Below are 20,472 nucleotides of genomic sequence, written 5' to 3' on the forward strand. Positions count from 1 at the left end.
AGTCAGTAAAACCTGTTCTTTCATTCATTTAAGAAAATATATAGGCCATTAAAAGTAGGAATACACTTATCTCCACAGCAAATGTCTGCATGATTTCAAATGTCTGCATGTGCTGTATATTACAATCACAAAAAACACAGATTTTTTAAAAAATCAATGTACAAGGAACGTTCAGCATTTTATTTACCATAAAAGTACCCCGTATTAGTCAGATTCGTGCCCCACATCTCCGGTTTTACGATATCCTCCCACATTCGATCTCGACTCAGTGTGATGTGAGACTACTGTAACTTGCTCCTTATCTCTCATTACCTACAGACAACATAATCACTTCCTAAACTGAAAAAATATCCTTAAACAAACCAAATGAAATACAACATGAGCCTTTTCTGTTGAGCAAACATGCTTCTGAACACTACTTCGTTGCCATCACTAATGATGCACTCTCACTAACCTCTGAATACCTCCAAAACAATAATAATTTTAAAAAATAATAATAAATGTAGCATTTGTATATACATACTAAACAAAATGCAAATTAAAATATTTAACAACTGAAGTTCAATATGTTGGGAACAAGGCATACAGATGTCTCTACCCTCTTCTCTCAATAATAATCCCTCACTGACGGTGCCGTCTGCCTCGCAATATCAAAAATTACCAAAGCATTCTTAACTGTTCACAATTTACTAAAAACAGACATTCACCTCAAAACATACAAAATATAGTGAAACCATTATTTTAAACATCCATTTCCAATGTTATGCCTTCGTAGCACTGCTGGCTCCCCACAATTGCCAACTTAGCACTTTTTGAGCTAGATCAAGCACTTTTTCATCTAGTTTAGCTCAATAATTTTGTGTTTTGCACCTTAGGGCATTCTTAGCGCTTTATACCTATTCTAGCGCCAATTTTGGTGTTTTTCTAGTCGAATACAAGTTCTTAATCTTAGATAAATAATATTTCAATCAATCAATCAATCATTTCCCGTGGCACCCCATGCGATGCACAGGGCCTCGATGAACTCTCTCCACCAATATTTGTCTCTTGCCATCTCCTTCAGGTCCCACCAACACTCCTCTCCTGCTTCTCTTTTCATTGTCCTCAACCAGGTTTCCCTCAGCCTACCTCTACCTCTTCTTCCTCTAGCAGTCCACTCTGGCACATCCTGTATTAAACTGCCTTCTTTTCTATGTATGTGCCCCAGCCATTTCCAGCGAGACAGTCTCACATATTCATCAAATGATTCCACTCTCGTAATATCCCTCACTCTTTCCTTTGTGACTCTGTCTAGCCACTTTACCCCAAGAATCCTTCTCAGTATTTTCTTCTCAAATCTTAATACTTTCTGATCTGTTCCAATTGTACTGTACCATGACTCAAGCCCATAAATTAAAATTGGTATAACCATGGACTTGTAAATTTTTACTTTAGTATGTACCGAAAGCATATTATTATTCCAAACAGATTTCAACATTCTAACAGTTAGCCAAGCCAGTCTAATCCTCTCCTCAATTTCATTGTTTAATGATCCATTAGATGATACAATCATTCCCTGATATTTAAAGGTCTCTACATTCTTCACCACATTATTCCCAATTATGTAATCAATTTGGTTCTCCATGTTCATATTAATAATTTCAGTCTTTCCACATTTATTACCAGTCTCACTTTTTCTCCTTCCTCCACCAGACAATCAAGCACCCTCCACATCTTGTAAATACTTCCGCAAATCAGTACAGTATCATCAGCATAAGCCAAACCCATCAGCCTCTTATTTTCTTTCCAGTTAATTCCTGCACCTGTTCTCCTTACAACCTTTCTCATAACTTGATCCATAACCAAAACAAACAGCAAAGGCAAAAGAACTCCTCCTTGAATCACTCCTGACCCAACATCAAATGGATCACTCAAAGAACCACCCACCATTACCTTACACAAAGGAGGACCTGGAGCGGTGGCGTCTTCGTCGTGGGTCTACCCCCCAGAGGCTGTCGAAGAGAAGAGGAGGACAGCATGGGGGCCAAACCACCGCAAACCCCCCCTGCCCCTCAAGGGGCTCGAGTACCTGGGAGTGGCTTCAGTCGCCCGGGCAAGTACCACATCTCCCAACACTGCACACACAACAACACCGTTTTTTCTACACCAAGAAATGACTCCCCGGCTGTCATTTCTTGACGACTTCTTCTAGCCAGGGACATTGAGAGCAATCCACGACCCATCAACAAATACATATGTCCAACATGCTCAAAACCTATCACGTCAAGCCGACAGACAAAGGGTTCAGTTTTATGCAATTCCTGCAAGAACTGGACCCATTACACCTGCACAACACTTGCATCCAGAAAACATTACACAAACACCTGGACCTGCTCCTTATGCTCCTTCCCCCCACCCATGAACCCCCCTTCCAATCCTACTCCTATTTCTTTCACACCTCCACAGCCAAACCCACAGACCCCTCCCACACCATCTAGTCCTCCAACTCCTCCCATTCCAACCTATCCTAATCCACCTCAACCCTTACCTCCAACACAACCTCCTCCTACCCCTTCCCCTCCACCCAAATCACCTCCCCCCCGTGCTGCAGCAGCCAACACACATCGCACACACAACATAAACATCCTTCAGTTAAACATAGATGGCATAAACACAAAAAAACACAAACTCACACAATTCATCAAACAACAGAACATACACATTGCCATCTTACAAGAAACAAAACTACATAGAGCACAGAAAACACCGACATTTCATAACTTCACCACCATACGACAAGACCGGGCCGACGGTGGTAGCGGTGGACTCATCACCCTGGTACACAAATCCATCAACTTTGCAGATACCAGTGCACACACAAAGTCACTTCTTCCCCCATATGACACCACAACAGAAATACAATCAATTAAAATATGCACTGGTAACAAATCACACATAACAATCGCTAACACATACATTCCCCCCAAATCGTCCCCCACAGTACCACACAATTACTCTTCACAGATACACCACATCACTAACACACACAACATCATCCTGGGTGGTGATTTCAATGCCAAGTCGTCGGCCTGGCATGTCAACAACCCTGACACAGACAGAGGGCTGGTACTACATTCCCACACAGATCATCTTTTCATACTAAACAGTCTAGACCAGCATATCCATATCCCACACCAAGCCCTCTTCCTCCCATCATCTCCAGACATCACCTTCTGCTCCCCAAACCACGCCCCCACTACATCATGGAGAGTGGTCAAAACCCTAGGTTCTGATCACCTCCCAATCATCATCACTACCAAAACCAGAATCACCCCAGCTGGCCACAAACACACATACACTAATTATAAGAGAGCCAACAGGGAGGCCTTTGTAACTGAAACAGAACAACATCTCAAAACACTAAACAGTACACCCATCACAAACATCAACACTGCTGTGCACACTTTCAATACAATTATACAAAAAGCAGACAAAAGACACATCTCTAGAGGCAACAGAAAGAGACACAACCCCAACTTCACACCAGAAATTCAAGGCCTCATCAGACAACGGGACACACTGCGACACTCCCCAACACCCCATACACAAGACACCATACAACAAATACAAGAAGTCAACACTCAGATAAACAATAAAATATCAGAACAGCAAACATTAAACTGGAAAAATTACCTCCAAACACCTGACCACAAAACAAACATAAGCAAACTCTACAAAACACTAAACAGCATCACACTTTCCAACAGCAACACCACAAAATCACATGCTACCATCACAACAACAGACACCATACTCCCAAACAAACAACAAGCAAACACTCTCATCAATCACTTTTCACAAGTCAGCCATCTAAACCCCCATCCAGAAGACCGACGTATCATCTGACGTAAGAGACAGTTCCCCACAGACCCAGACTATGCATCTTTCACTTACAACCAGACGAAGCACATCAATAACAACTTCAAGCACTCATCTGTCTGTGGACAGACAACATAAGCAACATTCACCTTAAACACCTAGGACCACAAGGCATACAAGCACTCACCAACATATCAAACTACAGCTACTCACACAACATAATACCCAACATCTGGACACATGGCAATATCATCACTATCCCTAAACCCAACAAAGACCCCACGTTACCCTCCTCACATCGTCCCATCACACTCCTCTGCACCCGTCCAAAGTCACTGAACGAATGGTACTACAACTAGTCACACCTCACATTCCCCTAGCCCAGTCACAACATGGCTTTAGGCCACTACACCCCACAAACACCCTTCTTACAGACCTTACACAGAGAGTTTTCGATGGCATGAATTCAGCTAGGCCACCACACAGAACACTCCTAATTACACTAGACATTAGCAAAGCTTTTGATGCCATCCCCCGCCAAAACCTCACAAACAAAATACTCAACACAAACATGCACAATAACACAAAAAGATGGCTGGCAAACTACTTAGCAGGCAATGCGCACACGTAACATTTGCAGGTCAGTCTTCTAACATCAGAAACTTTACAAATGGCGTCCCCCAAGGATCTGTTTTGTCCCCTACACTCTTTAACCTATACATGCACGACGTACCCACACCCCATTCACCACAGATACATATAGCTTCCTATGAAGATGATATAAACTTACATGTACGCACCAAAATGCAAACACAGCTGCACACATCATTCAACCTTACCTCAACACACTACACAAATGGTTCACCACAAACAGGCTCAAAATAGCCCCAGCCAAATCTACAGTGACTCTTCTCAAAAACTGGACAGCAAAACACAGTCACATCCCACACCTCACCATAAACAACACTCCACTACCACACACACACACACCCAAAATCCTTGGTGTAACATACAATACATCAATGTCATTTAAACATCACAAACTTTAAAAATAAAATAACACTAAGACTCAATGCTTTGAGGTCACTTGTCCATACAACATTCGGACACGAACAAAGAAACCACCACCACAGTATACAAACAATACATACGTTCAGTGGTGAACTATGCAAGCCCTGCCTGGGCTTCTAACCTCACCAAAACACGCTACAACACTCGACAGACCATACAGAACAAGGCCCTAAAAATAATCACAGGCTGCACAGCTACTATACCCACAGACCACCTACATCAAGAAACCAAAGTCCTCAAAGTCAAAGACCACCTAGACAAGAGAGGCACCCAGTTTCTTGCTACAGCTTCCACAAACCCACAACATCCACTACAGTACATGACAGCACATCCACACACACCAAGGAACAACAAAACAACACCCAGCACACGATACCATACACAAATACTGTCGTCTCTCCCCCCTCACCCACCTCAAACCAGCTTCCAGAAGCATATCCACACTCAGATCACTCGCAGCTCCATTCAGTCACTTAAAGACAACACATGGGTGCATGCTCGGCCTCCTGACATCCACCCTTCTGAATCCTATCTTTCTCGTGAGGACAGGGTCCACCTGGCCAGACTGAGATGTGGGCACCATCCAGCCCTCTTAAGCTACCAGAAGAGGTTGGATGACTCCGTCGCTGATGCCTCTCCAGAATGCAACACATCACCCCATACTATTAAGCACATTATGGAAGACTGCATTGCACACAATCACCTATGCCAATAACACAACATACACTCTTTGAGAGCTCTGTGGGAAAGCCCGGTCTCGGCCATGGCCTTCCTAAGGGACTCGGAGCTGTTCGGCCAGACTGCCTAGGGAACAACTACTACTATTACTACAAAGTACCTTCATGCAGGCTTCTAATAATATTTACAAACTTTTCTGGTATACCACAGAATCTCATAATTTTCAACATAGCTCCACGTGAAACACTATCAAATGCCTTTTCAAAATCCACAAAACACATACTAAGTGGCATTTTCATCTCATTAGTTTGTTGCATTAGATGCCTTACAATAAAAATCTGATCATTACAACCTCGACCCTTTCTAAATCTCGCTTGTTCTTCTCTTAAAATTTTATCAATTACTGGCCCTATTCTGTTCAACAAGATTTTGGAAAAGACTTTTGCAACTACAGGTGTCAGAGCTATCCCTCTCCAATTTCCACACACACACTTAAATCTCCCTTTTTTGGTATTTTTATAATCACTCCATTTTCCCACTCTTCTGGAATTCCACCATTATCCCAAGCCACATTAAAAAGTTTCAAAAGCTCATTCATCGACTCCTCATTTTCTACCTTAAGCATTTCAAGAAATATTCCAACCTCTCCTGGGGCCTTAAAAACCTCCTCCAAGGTTATATCCCGTTTCTGTCTGCAAATCTCTCTCGGATGACAAAATGCCCTCTTCAGCTGGGATTGGTATAATTAGAACAGATTCAAAATGTCCTTTCCACCTTCCTTTTATATCCAAATCTTTAGTCATCATGTTACCATTTCTATCTCGTACAGGTATTTCCTTCATTCTCTTTTTAGTCCCAGTTAACTCCTTTATGGCCTGATAAGCTGCTCTTGTGCTCTGCCCGTCATTTTTACATAACTTAATTTCCGTATTTGTTGCCTTTTCATCATATAGCCTCAGAAAAATAATATTTAACAATAATTAATACTCCTCAGAAAAATAATATTTAAATATATTATTTTAATATTAATGAAAATTAAGAAAGAAAAGAAGAGAGAACCTTACTTTTAACAAATTTAGTTCCTGTGCAATTTTTTGAGGGTTTGTGGTGGGCACGGGGGTGGATAGGTGGAGAGAAGGTGGTGGACTCCACCACTCAGTCGGTCCTGTCCAGTTCACATTCAGCCATACAACTGCCCAGAAGCCTGTGGTTCAGTGCTCACAGAAGACTATTGAATACTTGATATGATCGTGCCAGTGCAGTAAGCACCACTAAAAACTCAAAATGAGTAAGAAATACACTGAACATTTTAGATAAGAGTGGCTCAGTGACCCCAAATACAAAATGTGGTTGAAAAAAACTGAGGGAGATGATACAAGGTGTCTCTGTAAGTACTATCATTGTTCACCGTCTGCCAAATAAAGTGATATCGAGAGACACAGAAATACCCCAAAGCATAACAAAGAGGAAGAACCAGTCAGTGACCAACGTCAAATTTTCATTTATTTTGAAAAAGTAAGTGACAACATATGAGAAACTGAGGGTAGTGTGTCACTTTTCATAGATGAACACTGCTCGTTACGTGAGGTAGATCACTTAAACGGGTTTTGCAAAGCCCGTTTTCAAGACAGTAAGGCATGCAAAAATCTCAAGCTGAAGAGGTCAAAGTGTAGTGCTGTTGTGTGCAATGTGCATGCCCCCTATTTCAGTGATGACCTGAAGGTTGATAGAAGTGACAGGAAATTCAGCCCTTTAACTGATGACGGTAATATTTCTGTTACGAAATTCTTGTGTACTGTGATATGGTACTATTCTGAAAGCAAGAAAGGATTATACTTACTTTCCTAGACCCCATTCAACTGGCTGAATGTGATGCCAGTGGAATCTGTGATGCTTTGAAGAAATGTTTGCAAGATCATGGCCTACAGCTGCAAAGATTAATTCCCACTGGAACTGACACTGCATCTGTCATGACAGGTGTCAACAATGGAGTATATGCTAAACTTAAATGTGATGTCCCCCATCTGAAGCTAATCATGTGTGCCTGCCACTCACTACTGCTAGACATATCTCATGCTGCAGTTGAGTGCCTCCCTAGGAATTTAGATTTCATGGTAAGGGAAACATATAATTGGTTTTCCCACTCAGCCAATCGTTAAGCTAAGTACGTGGAACTGTATTCCGTGATACATGATGGTCAGGCTTCTCAGAATCTAATACAGCTTAGCCAAACACGTTGGATGTCTTTAGTTGACCACTGTTAGAATTTTGCAGCAGTCAGATGAACTCAAGGCTCATTTTGAAACTGTAAGAGATGAACACTGTTACATGGCTCAGCTTCTTTCTGAATGTTTACTGAAAAGGAAAAACTGTCTTTCTAATATTTCTGAAGCATATCCTGGGAAAAGGTCAGTCCGTGAATATGAAATCTGAATCCAAAGTACAGGATCCAACTAAGTTGCTTAGTGACCTTGTTTGTCTCGTGGACTCCATTACCTCAAAGATTATCATCCCGGGATGGAAACTAAAAGAAGGAGATTTGGTGAAGAAGTACTTACATCCAAATCCTTACTTAGGGTACGAATATAAGAAAGAAATGTTGCAGTGCAATTTTCCTCAGAAAAAGGATTTCTCGTGAAAGATGCATAAAATTGGTTGTGGAGCTTGTAGAACAGCTCTGCTAACATTTGCCAGACAATGTTGAAGTTATAAAGAAAATGTCATCTTTGAGTGCAAGTGAATGCCTAAACCCAATCAAGCCTGGAATACTGAAACTAGCACAGATGTGTGTTACTTGTAATGAAATTCTAACACATATTGATTTCTAGTGGAAAAAACTTCATAATATAACATGGAACCATACCTCAAACACGCTAGAACTCTGGGCTGAAATTGCGTCATATCAAGATGCATCAAGAGAAAATCCTTTTTGTAGCCTTTCAGACTTGGTCTTGACAATATTCACTTTACTTCACTCAAATCTAATGTAGAATGCATGTTCAGTCATATGAACAATGTGAAGTCAAAGCTTAGAAACAGACTGAGCCTCAAAAGTTTGACTGTAATATTGATGACTGAATATAGACTAAAGCAGCATGGAACATGATGTCATAATTTTAAGGTACCGAAGGAAGTATTGAAGAAAATTGGTTCCTTAAAAGCTTACGAATCTTCAAAGCAACAACCAGAAACGTCACATGATCAAGCAACTTCTCTGTACACCGGGGAGGAAATTGCTGATTGGGAGTTGGCAGATTTAGCATAATGGTGAGTACCTGTTTTTAAAGCATTCATTTACATACTATTTTGCTTTCATGCTTAAAAGTATTAATATTTTTTATTAAAAGTTTTCTGGTGAGTTTAGTGCTTTTTCAGGGTGAATCTAGTGCCATGCTAAATTTTCAGCTGGCAACTGTGTGTCTTCCAGCTATTATACCATTGTATGGTAAGAGACAGCTCTAAGGATAGTGCAAGAGAAATCTATTTATCTATTGCCAGACGCCTCAATCCCGTTTGGGGTGGCCACAAACAAATCGCCTCCAAGTCGCCCTGTCCCCCGCCATTTCACTGCCCTGCTCCCAACTCACACCCCCCTCTCTCATATACCTCTCCACCCCATCCCTCCATCTCATCCTCGGCCTCCCCCTCCCTCTCCCCTCTCCACCTCACTCACATACACTCTCTTCGTCAGTCATTCACCCTCCATCCTCTCCACATGGCCTAACCTCCTTAGTGTGTTCCTCATAACGCTTCCTATCACATCCACATCAACACCACAACGCTCCTTTATATTCTCATTCGTCAGCCTGTCTCTCCATGTGACTCCACAGGCTTCTCTTAAATAACTCATTTCCACTGCTCTAACTCTTGACTTGTGTCCTTCCAACAACGTCCAAGCTTCACTTCCATACGTTAGAGTTGGTATCACAATACTGTCATGTAGTAACTTTTTCACTTTCATGCTCACTTCCCTGTTTCTTATCACTGCTTTCAAAGAACCAGCAACCTTTCTTCCCTGCTGTACCCTTTCAAGCCTCCAAACCTCCATCCTTACTCATCACACTACCCAAGTACTTAAACATACTCACATTTTCCAATTCCTCACCATCCAACCTCGCTGTACATTCACTGACTTCACCTCTCTCAAAGACCATCACTTTACTCTTCCCTACATTCACCTTTAGATTTCGTTTCTTACACACTCTCCCAAACTCATCCACCAAGCCTTGCAGCTCCCCTTCGTCTTCACTCAACAACACAGTATCATCTGCAAACAACAGTACAGGGAGTTTCCAAACATTATCCTCTCTCACCAGGGCCACTCCAACATCCACTACCCTACCTTGTACCTCTTTTATTACCCCATCCATGTACAGATTGAACAACCATGGAGACATGACACATCCCTGTTTCAACCCAACTTTCAAAGAGAAAAATTCACTTAGTTCACCATCCACACGCACTGCAGCCTTCGCACCATCGTACATACTCTTCACAGCATTCAACAACTTCCCATCTACTCCATATATTCTTAACACTTTCCACAATCCTTGTCTATCCACCCTGTCATATGCTTTCTCCAAATCCATGAAAGCTGCATACAACTTCTTTCCCTTCTCTAGAAACTTTTCCACTAAAGATCAATCTATCTACCTACTGCCAGATGCCATAATCCCGTAAGGGGTGGTCACTTGACTGGGTTATTTGTTTTAAGGGGAGGGGCACTAACCCTCCACCAACCCACTTGTTGACACACAGGGAGCACGTATGATTTGGTTATGTGGTTACCACCCAGCGTTGTAAATGGTTCTTGGCTTACAGGAAATCATTTGGCTTGTCACTCCATGTAATGGTACTTGTAAAGGAATGAAAAGCAATAAGAAGTGACAGGAAAGATGGGAGAAATAGGATGAGAGGAGGGCAGGCACAGAAAAAGATTGATAAAGGCTAAGGAAGAAGTAGGCAGCATTACATCACGTGAGTGGATGATGGTCGCCACCACCTACCACCAGCAAGAGAAATGCAGTCCCATTTTCAAATATCAGAATATAATTCTGCACTGGAAATGCCAAGATGAATATTAGACAGGCAGCTAAATAAATAAAATTATAGATGGATAGGTACTGAGACATTCATTCTACCACCCAACTCCCCTACACACAATACTTCTCATTAAATGTTGTTTCAAAATCCTGTCACTAACTCCATTTTCTACCAGTTTCGGCCAAATGGTTAGGTAAGCGAGGGAAAGCCTTCTTTCTTAACCTCTTATATTCTAACAGTTTGGTCAAAGACGCTGCCAAACATGAGTTAACCATTTCTACTGCAATTATTCTCTTATTATTGCCAATGCAAACATTTTTATTGGGCACACACAATTAGCAAAACTTTTCAAACCAGGGGCATTTGATTCAGCCCACACTAACCCCTTCAGTGCACCATGTTTCCTGAACTGGATAAAACCACCTGGCGAGTATGAATAAAATACCTTATAAAATACATTACTGGGTTGAAGGGCTATGATAAGTGGTTTATCACTGCACCTCTACCTGGACTTCTCCCACTCCTCCCTCAATAAGTACACCCACTCTACACTCACACCCACACCCACACATACATCCATTGGGTTGCATTCACTTTTGCCAATTATGACAGCTTGCTAGGGCAGCAATGAGGCAGAGGGTGAACAGGATCAATCACTCTGATCAGCAGTAAGGCAAAGAGTGAACGGGATCGATTGTTCTTATTGCTCTGTCAACTATGAATACAATGAAAATGGCGGACACTCCTATGAATGCCCGCACTGCTTATTTCAAATACTGTATTAATTATCTACTCAGTAAATTTTATCCTATTTTCATAGCACAGTATTGTAAGTGGATGATCCTGGTTTGACTTAAACACTGCTAATGTGCATTAGTCACGAATGAAAAACACAGTGCAGCTGCAATGTCAGGCAGTACTGTTTAAAGTTACAATTGTTTTGCCTGTTTTTCTCAACCAGTAATATAAGATGTTACCTTTTACAATAATCTTCTCTTGAATGAAACAAAATACCAGTGAGAGAAGCCCGAATAACAAGGGTGATCGAATTTCCATATGGGATAGACGTCTTTTATAATGACTCAGCAGTCTCGCAAGCCAACCTCTCTCCAATATGACTGCCTTGCTAGTTAGTGAGTAGATGGCAAGTGAAGTGATCATGATTGCCTTTCAGGTTTGCAGGCAGTTCACCAGTGATCATGTTAACTTCTGTATAGGACTGGGTGAACGCTGGATGCTAAACTGCTACATTGCCAAACCATTAAAATGCTGTAATTCCAAGCAGGATTGTTTAGTGTTGCAACTGTTTTTCCCATTTTTCACTGACAGTAATATATGACCATTTCCTGCTATGATGTACTTGTCTCAAATGAAAAAATATCAGGAAGAGAAGTCAGCCTAACAAGGGTTATTAAATTTCCATATGGGACAGATGTCTGTTACAATGACTCAGCAGTTATGCTAGCCATATGATTCCCTTACTAGTTAGTGAGTGGATGGCAAGCAAAGTAATCATGACTGCATTTCAGTAGGTAAACAAGGAGTTCACCAGTGACCATGTTAGCCTGCTGGAGTAGGGTGTATGCTAGATGCTAAATTTCTATACTGCTAAACCCCTACACCGTCACATGGCCAGTTGTAAAAACAAACCCTGAGTGTTCTGATCTTGAACTTGTGTGTTCCTAATCGTAAAATTTGAATATATACACAAGTGAATGTAACTTTTTATAATAAATCAAAGGTCTTTATACTCCAGAAAATACTTGTAACTGTCAAGCATTGAGATGATCATCTGTATAGGAGATTATTCTAAATGGAGCCAAGCAAACCTGTCTAGTCTGGCCTCCAGGACACATGGAGGTAATTTTGAAACAAAAAAGTGCATCTCATACCTTGCACAATAAAGGTAATACAGACCCAAACCAACAAGCTCAGCATATATGGCTGTCCATCTCCTCACTGAAAAGTCAAAGTCTCCTGGCCATCCGGATCACTCAGACGCTCCCAGGTGCATGTGACTAATAAAGACCCTAACCCATAACCTTAACAAATATAATCATCCAGCTCCTTTTCAAAGTCCCCTGCAGCAGCGGCAGCGGCAGCAGCAGCAGCAGCAGCAGCAGCAGCAGGAGCAGGAGGAGGAGGAGGAGGAGGAGGAGGAGGAGGAGGAGGAGCTATTAAACACGGGCTTAGGGACTACCAGGTTACAATGCCTGTCTGCTGGTCACCAGTGGTAAGTGCTATACTCTACTGTGGATTTTTTTATTTATTTATTTTTTTTTTACCTTTACTGTTTATGCACTGTTTTCTTACTCCCGGTGAACCACTGGCTGAACTTTGGGGGAGGCGGGGGCTGAATTGGTAGAGAGGCGGCCTGCAATCCTAATGGACCCAGTTTCGAATCCCGGCTGGGGCAGGGAACAGTTTAAGGATTTGAATTTCCTAAAAGCAGACTTTTCTGATCTACCAGATGACTTGCCGACATGTCTAAAAAATACCCCCGCTAATACCAATACACCAGCCCTAGCATGTATTCAATACGGACGGTGGGTGTTAAAGCCGAAGTGGTGACATGTGGAGAAGTAGGAGGACTACTGGGCCTTAGGATAGGTCGCTGCCCCCGAGAAATAGGCCCTGAAGCCTTTGCCCAGAGTAAAAATATCCATCCATCCATTGTCAGACGCCTTGTATCCCAGACGGGGTGGCCAAGGGCTTAGAGTTAATTGTTTTACAGGGAGGGGCACTAATCCTCCACCAACCCCACTTGACACGTAGGGATGCCAACAGCATCTGGTGTTCCCAGGTGGTCACCCATCCAAGTACTAACCAGACCCAACGTTGCTTAAACGTTGAGTAAATATATATATATATATATATATATATATATATATATACTGTAAAAGTCCAATTATTCAGCGGTTGATTATTCGGTAGATCCGATATTTTGGCAGTTTTGAGAAGTACTGTAGTCCCATTGATGAGAGTCTTTGATTGTTCGGCAGATATTCCAAATCACCTCAGCAGTCCAGGAAGAGTTATCTGTGACTTGGAGGCCTACTGTGTCATCACACTTGTAAAAGTTCACTATTTTCTATATTTCTCAGATTCGGGTATAGTATTGTATTGATTACAGTATTATACAATGTCATACAATACAGTACCCCCCACAAATTGGCGAGGGTTATGTTTCAAATTCCCTCGCTAACTTTTAAAATTTAATTCTTGACATATTCCTGAAAATGACATTTACTGGTAACTGCGTAGCCTATGAACCACTGATACTGTGATGCATTACCCAAATATAAACGTTTCTTGTTAAATCTGCTTCCCTGTTATTTTTGCTATTCAGTTTTAACAACTCATTTGATTTGTCGGAGTAATGGCAGAAGGGACTGTCTTAAGTGTTTAACTAAATCTAACCTGACCTTGTTTGACTGTACCTAAACCTAACCTAACCTACAGTTGGGAAATTGGCAAAACAAATCCACCTTTGAATATGTAGAGCAAGTTTCCACGAGTCAAACGATTTCCCCAAACAATGGGGAAACACATTACGCATGAAACATATTATCCATCAATCAATCATGTTTATTTACCAACCAAGAAGACCTGAGGCGGTGGCATCTTCGTCGTGGATCTACCCTCCGGAGGCTGTCGAAGCAGAGGAAGACAGCATGGGGGCCAAACCACCGCAAACCGCACCGGCTCCTCACGGGGACCGAGAACCTGGGAGTGGCTTCAGTCGCCTGGGCAAATACGACCTCTCTCAACACAACGCACACAACAACACTGTTTTTTCTACGCTGACAAATGACTCCCCACTGGTAATTTCTCGAAGACTTCTTCTAGCCGGTGACATTGAAGGCAATCCAGGACCACCAACATAAACATATGTTCAACATGCTCAAAACCTATCACTTTGAGCTGACAGACAGGGTTCAGTGCAGTGCTACTCCTGTAAGAACTGGATCCATTACACATGCACAACACTTGCATCCAGAAAACATTACACAAACACCTGGATCCGCTCCTTATGCTCCTTCCTCCCACTCACTAACACCCCCAACAATCCCACTCCTACTTCCTCCACACCTCCTCATCCTAACCCACAGATCCTTCCCACACCATCCAATCCCCCAACCCCTCCCATTCCACCCAAATCAAATTCACCCCAACCCTTACCTCCATCACAACCTCCTCCTACCCCTTCACCTCCAACCATACCCCCACCTTGCCCCCCGTGCTGCAGCACCCAAAAAACATCGTACACACAACATAAACATTCTTCAAATAAACATAGATGGCATAAACACCAAAAAAACAAGAACGTACACACTTCATCAAACAACAAAACATACACATTGCCATCTTAAAAGAAACAAAACTAAGCAGAACACAAAAAATACCTACATTTCATAATTTCACCACCATCAGACAAGACCGGGCCGACAGCGGTAGCGGTGGGCTCATCACCCTGGTACACAAATGCATCAACTTTTCAGATACTAGTGTACACATAAAGTCACTTCTCCCCCCACATGACACCACAACAGAAGTACACTCAATTAAAATACTCTCTGGTAACAAATCACACACAACAATCGCAATACTATACATACAGTCCCCCCAGTCGTCCCCCACAGTACCACACAATTACTCTCCACAAATACACTACATCACTAACATAAAGAACATTATCCTGGGTGGTGATTTCAATGTCAAGGTGTCGGCCTGGCATGTCAACAACCCTGACACAGACAGAGGGCTGGTACTACAATCGCAAACAGATTAAATTTTCATACTCAATAATCTCCATCAACATACCGATATCAAACACCAAGCCCTCTTCCTCCCATCATCCCCAGACATCACCTTTTGTTCCCCAAACCTCACCTCCACAAAATCCCAGAGAGTGGTTAAAACCCTTGGCTCTGACCACCTCCAAGTTATAACTACCAAAACCAGAATCACCCCAGCTGGCCACAGACACACACTAATTACAGGACAGCAAACTGGGAGGCCTTCACAACTGAAACAGAACAACACTTTGAAACATTAAACAGTACATCCATCACAAACATCAACACCGCTGTGCACACTTTCAATACAATTATTCAAAATGCAGACAAGAGAGACATCCCTCAAGGCAACAGACACAACCCCAACTTCAACTAGAAATTCAAGGCCTCACCAGTCAACGGGAAACACTATGACACTCACCAACACTCCATACACAAGACACTGTACAACAAATACAGAACTCAACTCAAATAAACAATAAAATATCAGAACAGCAAACACTAATTTGGAATAACTATCTCCAAACACTTGACCACAAAACAAACACCGGCAAACTCTAAAAAACACTAAACAGTATCACACTCTCCAACAGCAACACTACACAATCACACACTGCCATCACAACAACAGACACCATACCTTCAAACAAACAACAAGCAAACACTCTCACCAATCACTTTTCACATGTCAGCCATCTAAACCCCCACCGCAACGACAGACGGGTCATCCAACGCAAGAGACAGTTCCCCACAGACCCACACTTTACACCTTTCACCTACAACCAGACGAAGCACAACATTACCAACCTTAAGCTCACATCTGCCTGTGGACCAGACAACATAAGCAATATACTGTACACCTTAAACACCTTGAACCACAAAGCATACAAGCACTCACCAACCTATCAAACTACAGCTACTCACACAACATCATACAAAACATCTGGAAGAATGGCACTATCACCATTATCCCAAAACCCAACAAAGATCCCAAGTTACCTTCCTCACACCGCCCCATCACACTCCTCTGCATGCCCTCCAGAGTCACTGAATGACTGGTATTACAACTAGTTACACCTCACACATCCCCTAGCCCAATCACAACATGGTTTTAGGTGACTACACTCCACAAACACTCTTCTTACAGACCTTACACAGAGAATTTTTGATGGCATGAATTCAGCTAGGCCACCACACAGAACACTCCTAGTCACACTAGACATTAGCAAAGCTTTTGATGCCATCTACCACCACAACCTCACAAACAAAATATTCAACATAAATATGCATAATAACACAAAAAGATGGCAAACTATTTAGCAGGCAGATGTGCACATGTAACATTTGCCGGTCAGTCTTCGAACATCAGAAACTTCACAAATGTTGTCCCCCAAGGATCTGTTTTGTCCCCTACTCTTTTTAACCTATACATGCATGACATACCCACACCCCACACACCAAAAATACACATGGCTTCCTATGTGGATGACGTAACACATGTACACACCAAGAAGCAAACACAGCCGCACACATCCTCCAACCTTACCTCAATACACTACACGAATGGTTCACCATAAACAGGCTCAAAATAGCCCCAGCAAAATCTACAATGACCCTTTTCACAAACTAGACAGCCAAACACAGTCACAGTCCACACCTCACCATAAACAACACTCCCCTACCACACACACACACACACACAAAATCCTTGGTGTAACATACAGTACATCAATGCCATTTAAACAACACACCACAAACATTAAAGATAAATTAACACCAAGACTCTATACCTTCAGGTCACTTACCCATACAACATTTGGACACAACAAAGAAACAACAACCACAGTATACAAACAATATATACGTTCAGTGATGAATTATGCAAGCCCTGTTTGTGAAGGGCACCCGGGCAGTGAAGGAGGAAGATATTCGCCGGCTCAGACGTGCAGAGATGACAATGATTAGGTGGATGTGCAGTGTGTCCCTGCGTCCAAGGCCTGGAGGGGCTGGGTTTACGATGGAAGAGTTGAGAGGTAGGATGGGACTGGAGTGTATTGGTGTTGTGATGAGGAGAGGTAGATTGAGATGGTTTGGACATGTGGAGAGGATGGGGGATGATAACTGGGTGAGGAAGGTGAGAAGTGTTAATATTGGGGGTGGGGTTATGAGGGGTAGACCGAGAAAGACATGGGACGAGGTCATTAAGTGTGACCTCAGGGTTAAGGGACTGAACAGGGAGGCTGCAATGGATCGTGCAGCGTGGAGAGCCGCCATTAGATGACCAAGGCCGACACATGCAAGCATGTTGGAGCCTTTAAAAACGAAAACGAAAACAAAAACTGTTCGCTTCTAACCTCTTTAAAACACACTACAACACTCTACAGACCATACAGAACAAGGCCCTAAAAATAATCACACGCTGTACAGCTACTATACCCACAGACCACCTACACCATGAAACCAAAGTCCTCAAAGTCAAGGATCATCCAGACATGAGAGGCACCCAAATTCTCGCCACAGCCTCCACAAACCCACAACATCCACTACACTATACGGCAGCACATCCACACACACCAAGGAACATCAAAACAACACCCAGTACATAATATCATACACAAATACTGTCATCTCTTCCTCCTTGCCCACCTCAGACCAGCTTCCAGAAGCATATCCATACTCAAATCACCCGCCGTTCCATTCAGTCACTCAAAGACAACACACAGCTGCATGCACGGCCTACATATATCCACGCTTCTGAATCCTATCTTTCTTGTGAGGACAGAGTCCATCTGGCCAGGCTGAGATGTGGGCATCATCCAGCCCTCTTGAGTTATCAGAAGAGGCTGGATGACTTCATCGCTAATGCCTGTCCAGGATGCAACACAGCACCCCATACTATTAAGCACATTATGGAAGACTGCATTGCACACAATCACCTATGCTAACAACACAACAAACACTCCCTGAGAGCTCTGTGGGAAAGACCGGTCTCAGCCATGGCTTTCCTTAGAGACTCAGGGCTGTTCGGCCATACTGCCTAGGGAACAACTACTGCTACTACTAACATCCCACGAATAATCAGAAAAATATAAAGACTATCAGGAAGACGAAGTACTGATTAGCTAATGTGTTTCTACTACTTCAAATAAAGTGTATGCTTGTTTACTATTATTTATTATATTACAGGTATCTGCAAAACAACCGGGTGGATATTGAGGGGTGGAGTGACGGTGGTCAGGTGAGAAATAAATGCATGAGCCACAGTCACTTAAACAACTGTTAGTAAGGAAGCGTGATAATCCTACTGTACAACACTTCTTTCCAAATCTTCAGTCCACCAATAAATGTTCAAGATTTATTTCTTTTGTTTATTTTTCCATGCATTTATGAATGAAATAATGAATGAGAGAAAAGCATTTGAGAGCCGAATGCTAATCACCTGCCAGAATATGCTGCTGGCCAAGTCACACATTTAAGCCATATCCTGATTCCTGGAAGGTTTTATGTTGATAGCTCAAGCCGTTCATGAGATATAATGGTGCTAAAGGAATGCAATAAAAACTAGTTGACCTTTGGCTGACATTTTGATGACCTTGACCCTGACCGCAAGCGCCCATTTTCGAAATCGTCCAAGATTTTGGCATTCCTTGATACTCTGAAGGTTTCATGTTGACAGCTCAAGCCGTTCATGAGATATAATGGTGCTAAAGACGGGCAATAAAAACTAGTTGACCTTTGGCAACCATTTTGGTGACCTTGACTTTGACCCCGCCTGCCCATTTTGTAAATCGTCCAAGATTTTGGCCATACCTTAATACTCTGAAGGTTTCATGCTGATAACTCAAGCAGTTCATGAGATATAATGGTGCTAAAGGTGGGCAACAAAAACTAGTTGACATTTGGCAGCCATTATGGTGACCTTGACTTTAACCCCGAGCGCCCATTTTTTAACTCGGCCAAGATTTTGGCCATATCTTGATACCCTGAAGGTTTCATGTTGATAGCTCAAGCTGTTCATGAGATATAATAGGAACACACACACACACACACACACACACACACACACACACACACACACACCGCTCGCTGGTGCAGTGGTAACGTTCTCGCTTGCCAACTGGTGGACGGGAGTTCGCGCCTCGCTCAGGTTGCGAAAAGTTTCACTGACGAAGTGGGTGGTTACTGTCCCCCTGGAGCAAGGGGACGGGTGTGTGCGTGTGTGAAGGTCACAGCCTTGCCCTTAGATCGGACTATATGAGCTCTCAGCTCCCTTCTGGGAGGGTAAAAGCTGACGATCACGGCCATCAAGTGATCCTAACCGACCCGGTGAAACACACACACACACACAGAGGCAGGTAAAAACCATTATCACTCCACCTTCTAAAGGCGAACGATAATAATACAGTATTTAACAATGAACCTGCCAAAGTACTGTAAGATACTGGAAGCTCGTGAGTAGAGTCGGTTCATTAGACAGAAAACAGTACCGGTAGCTACCAAACATTTTCGGACATTCAAGGGTAAGCCTTTTTTCAAATGATTTAATCATCTTGCTTTTCGCAAACAAATTCCTTGACCTTCAGTCCCTGGGACATGACATCGTGAGTCATGGAATTTCCTATGTTAAATTTTATGTCTTCTAATGTCTGTCATTTTTAAGGCTTGCATTTGTCCAGCTCCGGTTGGAAGGTGAGCACAATGTGCTTAAGATTAGTTTGCACATTAAGCATCACCAAGTGTACAAATCAATGTCATGACAGGACACCACAACAGATAGTGTGCTTGTTTACTGACCGACGGTAGTAGGCTGACTGGTGATTTGTGGAGGTATGGAGGGTTACTAAATTACAGGAGGGGAAAGAGGGGAGGAGGGGAACAAGGGCTGGGAAGGGGATTAACTAGGAAATGACCTTGACTGGAAATGCCTTCACTTCACATCGCCGGACTTCACCCAATCTCACTTGACACGTGACTATCCCATGCAGGGGCGGGCATTCAAGGTGGTACACAGGTATATCTTTAT

The 20,472-nt window shown here is 42.6% G+C and overlaps 1 protein-coding gene across 1 annotated transcript in view; it reads right to left on the minus strand.

Moving 5' to 3' along the window:
- Ube4B (Ubiquitination factor E4B) overlaps window positions 1-20,472 on the minus strand; it is a 645,009-nt gene that overhangs the window by 457,771 nt on the left and 166,766 nt on the right. The gene's annotated exons all lie outside the window — the stretch shown is intronic.

This window comes from Coenobita brevimanus, chromosome 21 (genome assembly GCF_032717465.1).
Source record: "Coenobita brevimanus isolate Jiangsu-jjx chromosome 21, ASM3271746v2, whole genome shotgun sequence".
Taxonomy (NCBI): Eukaryota; Metazoa; Arthropoda; class Malacostraca; order Decapoda; family Coenobitidae; genus Coenobita; species Coenobita brevimanus.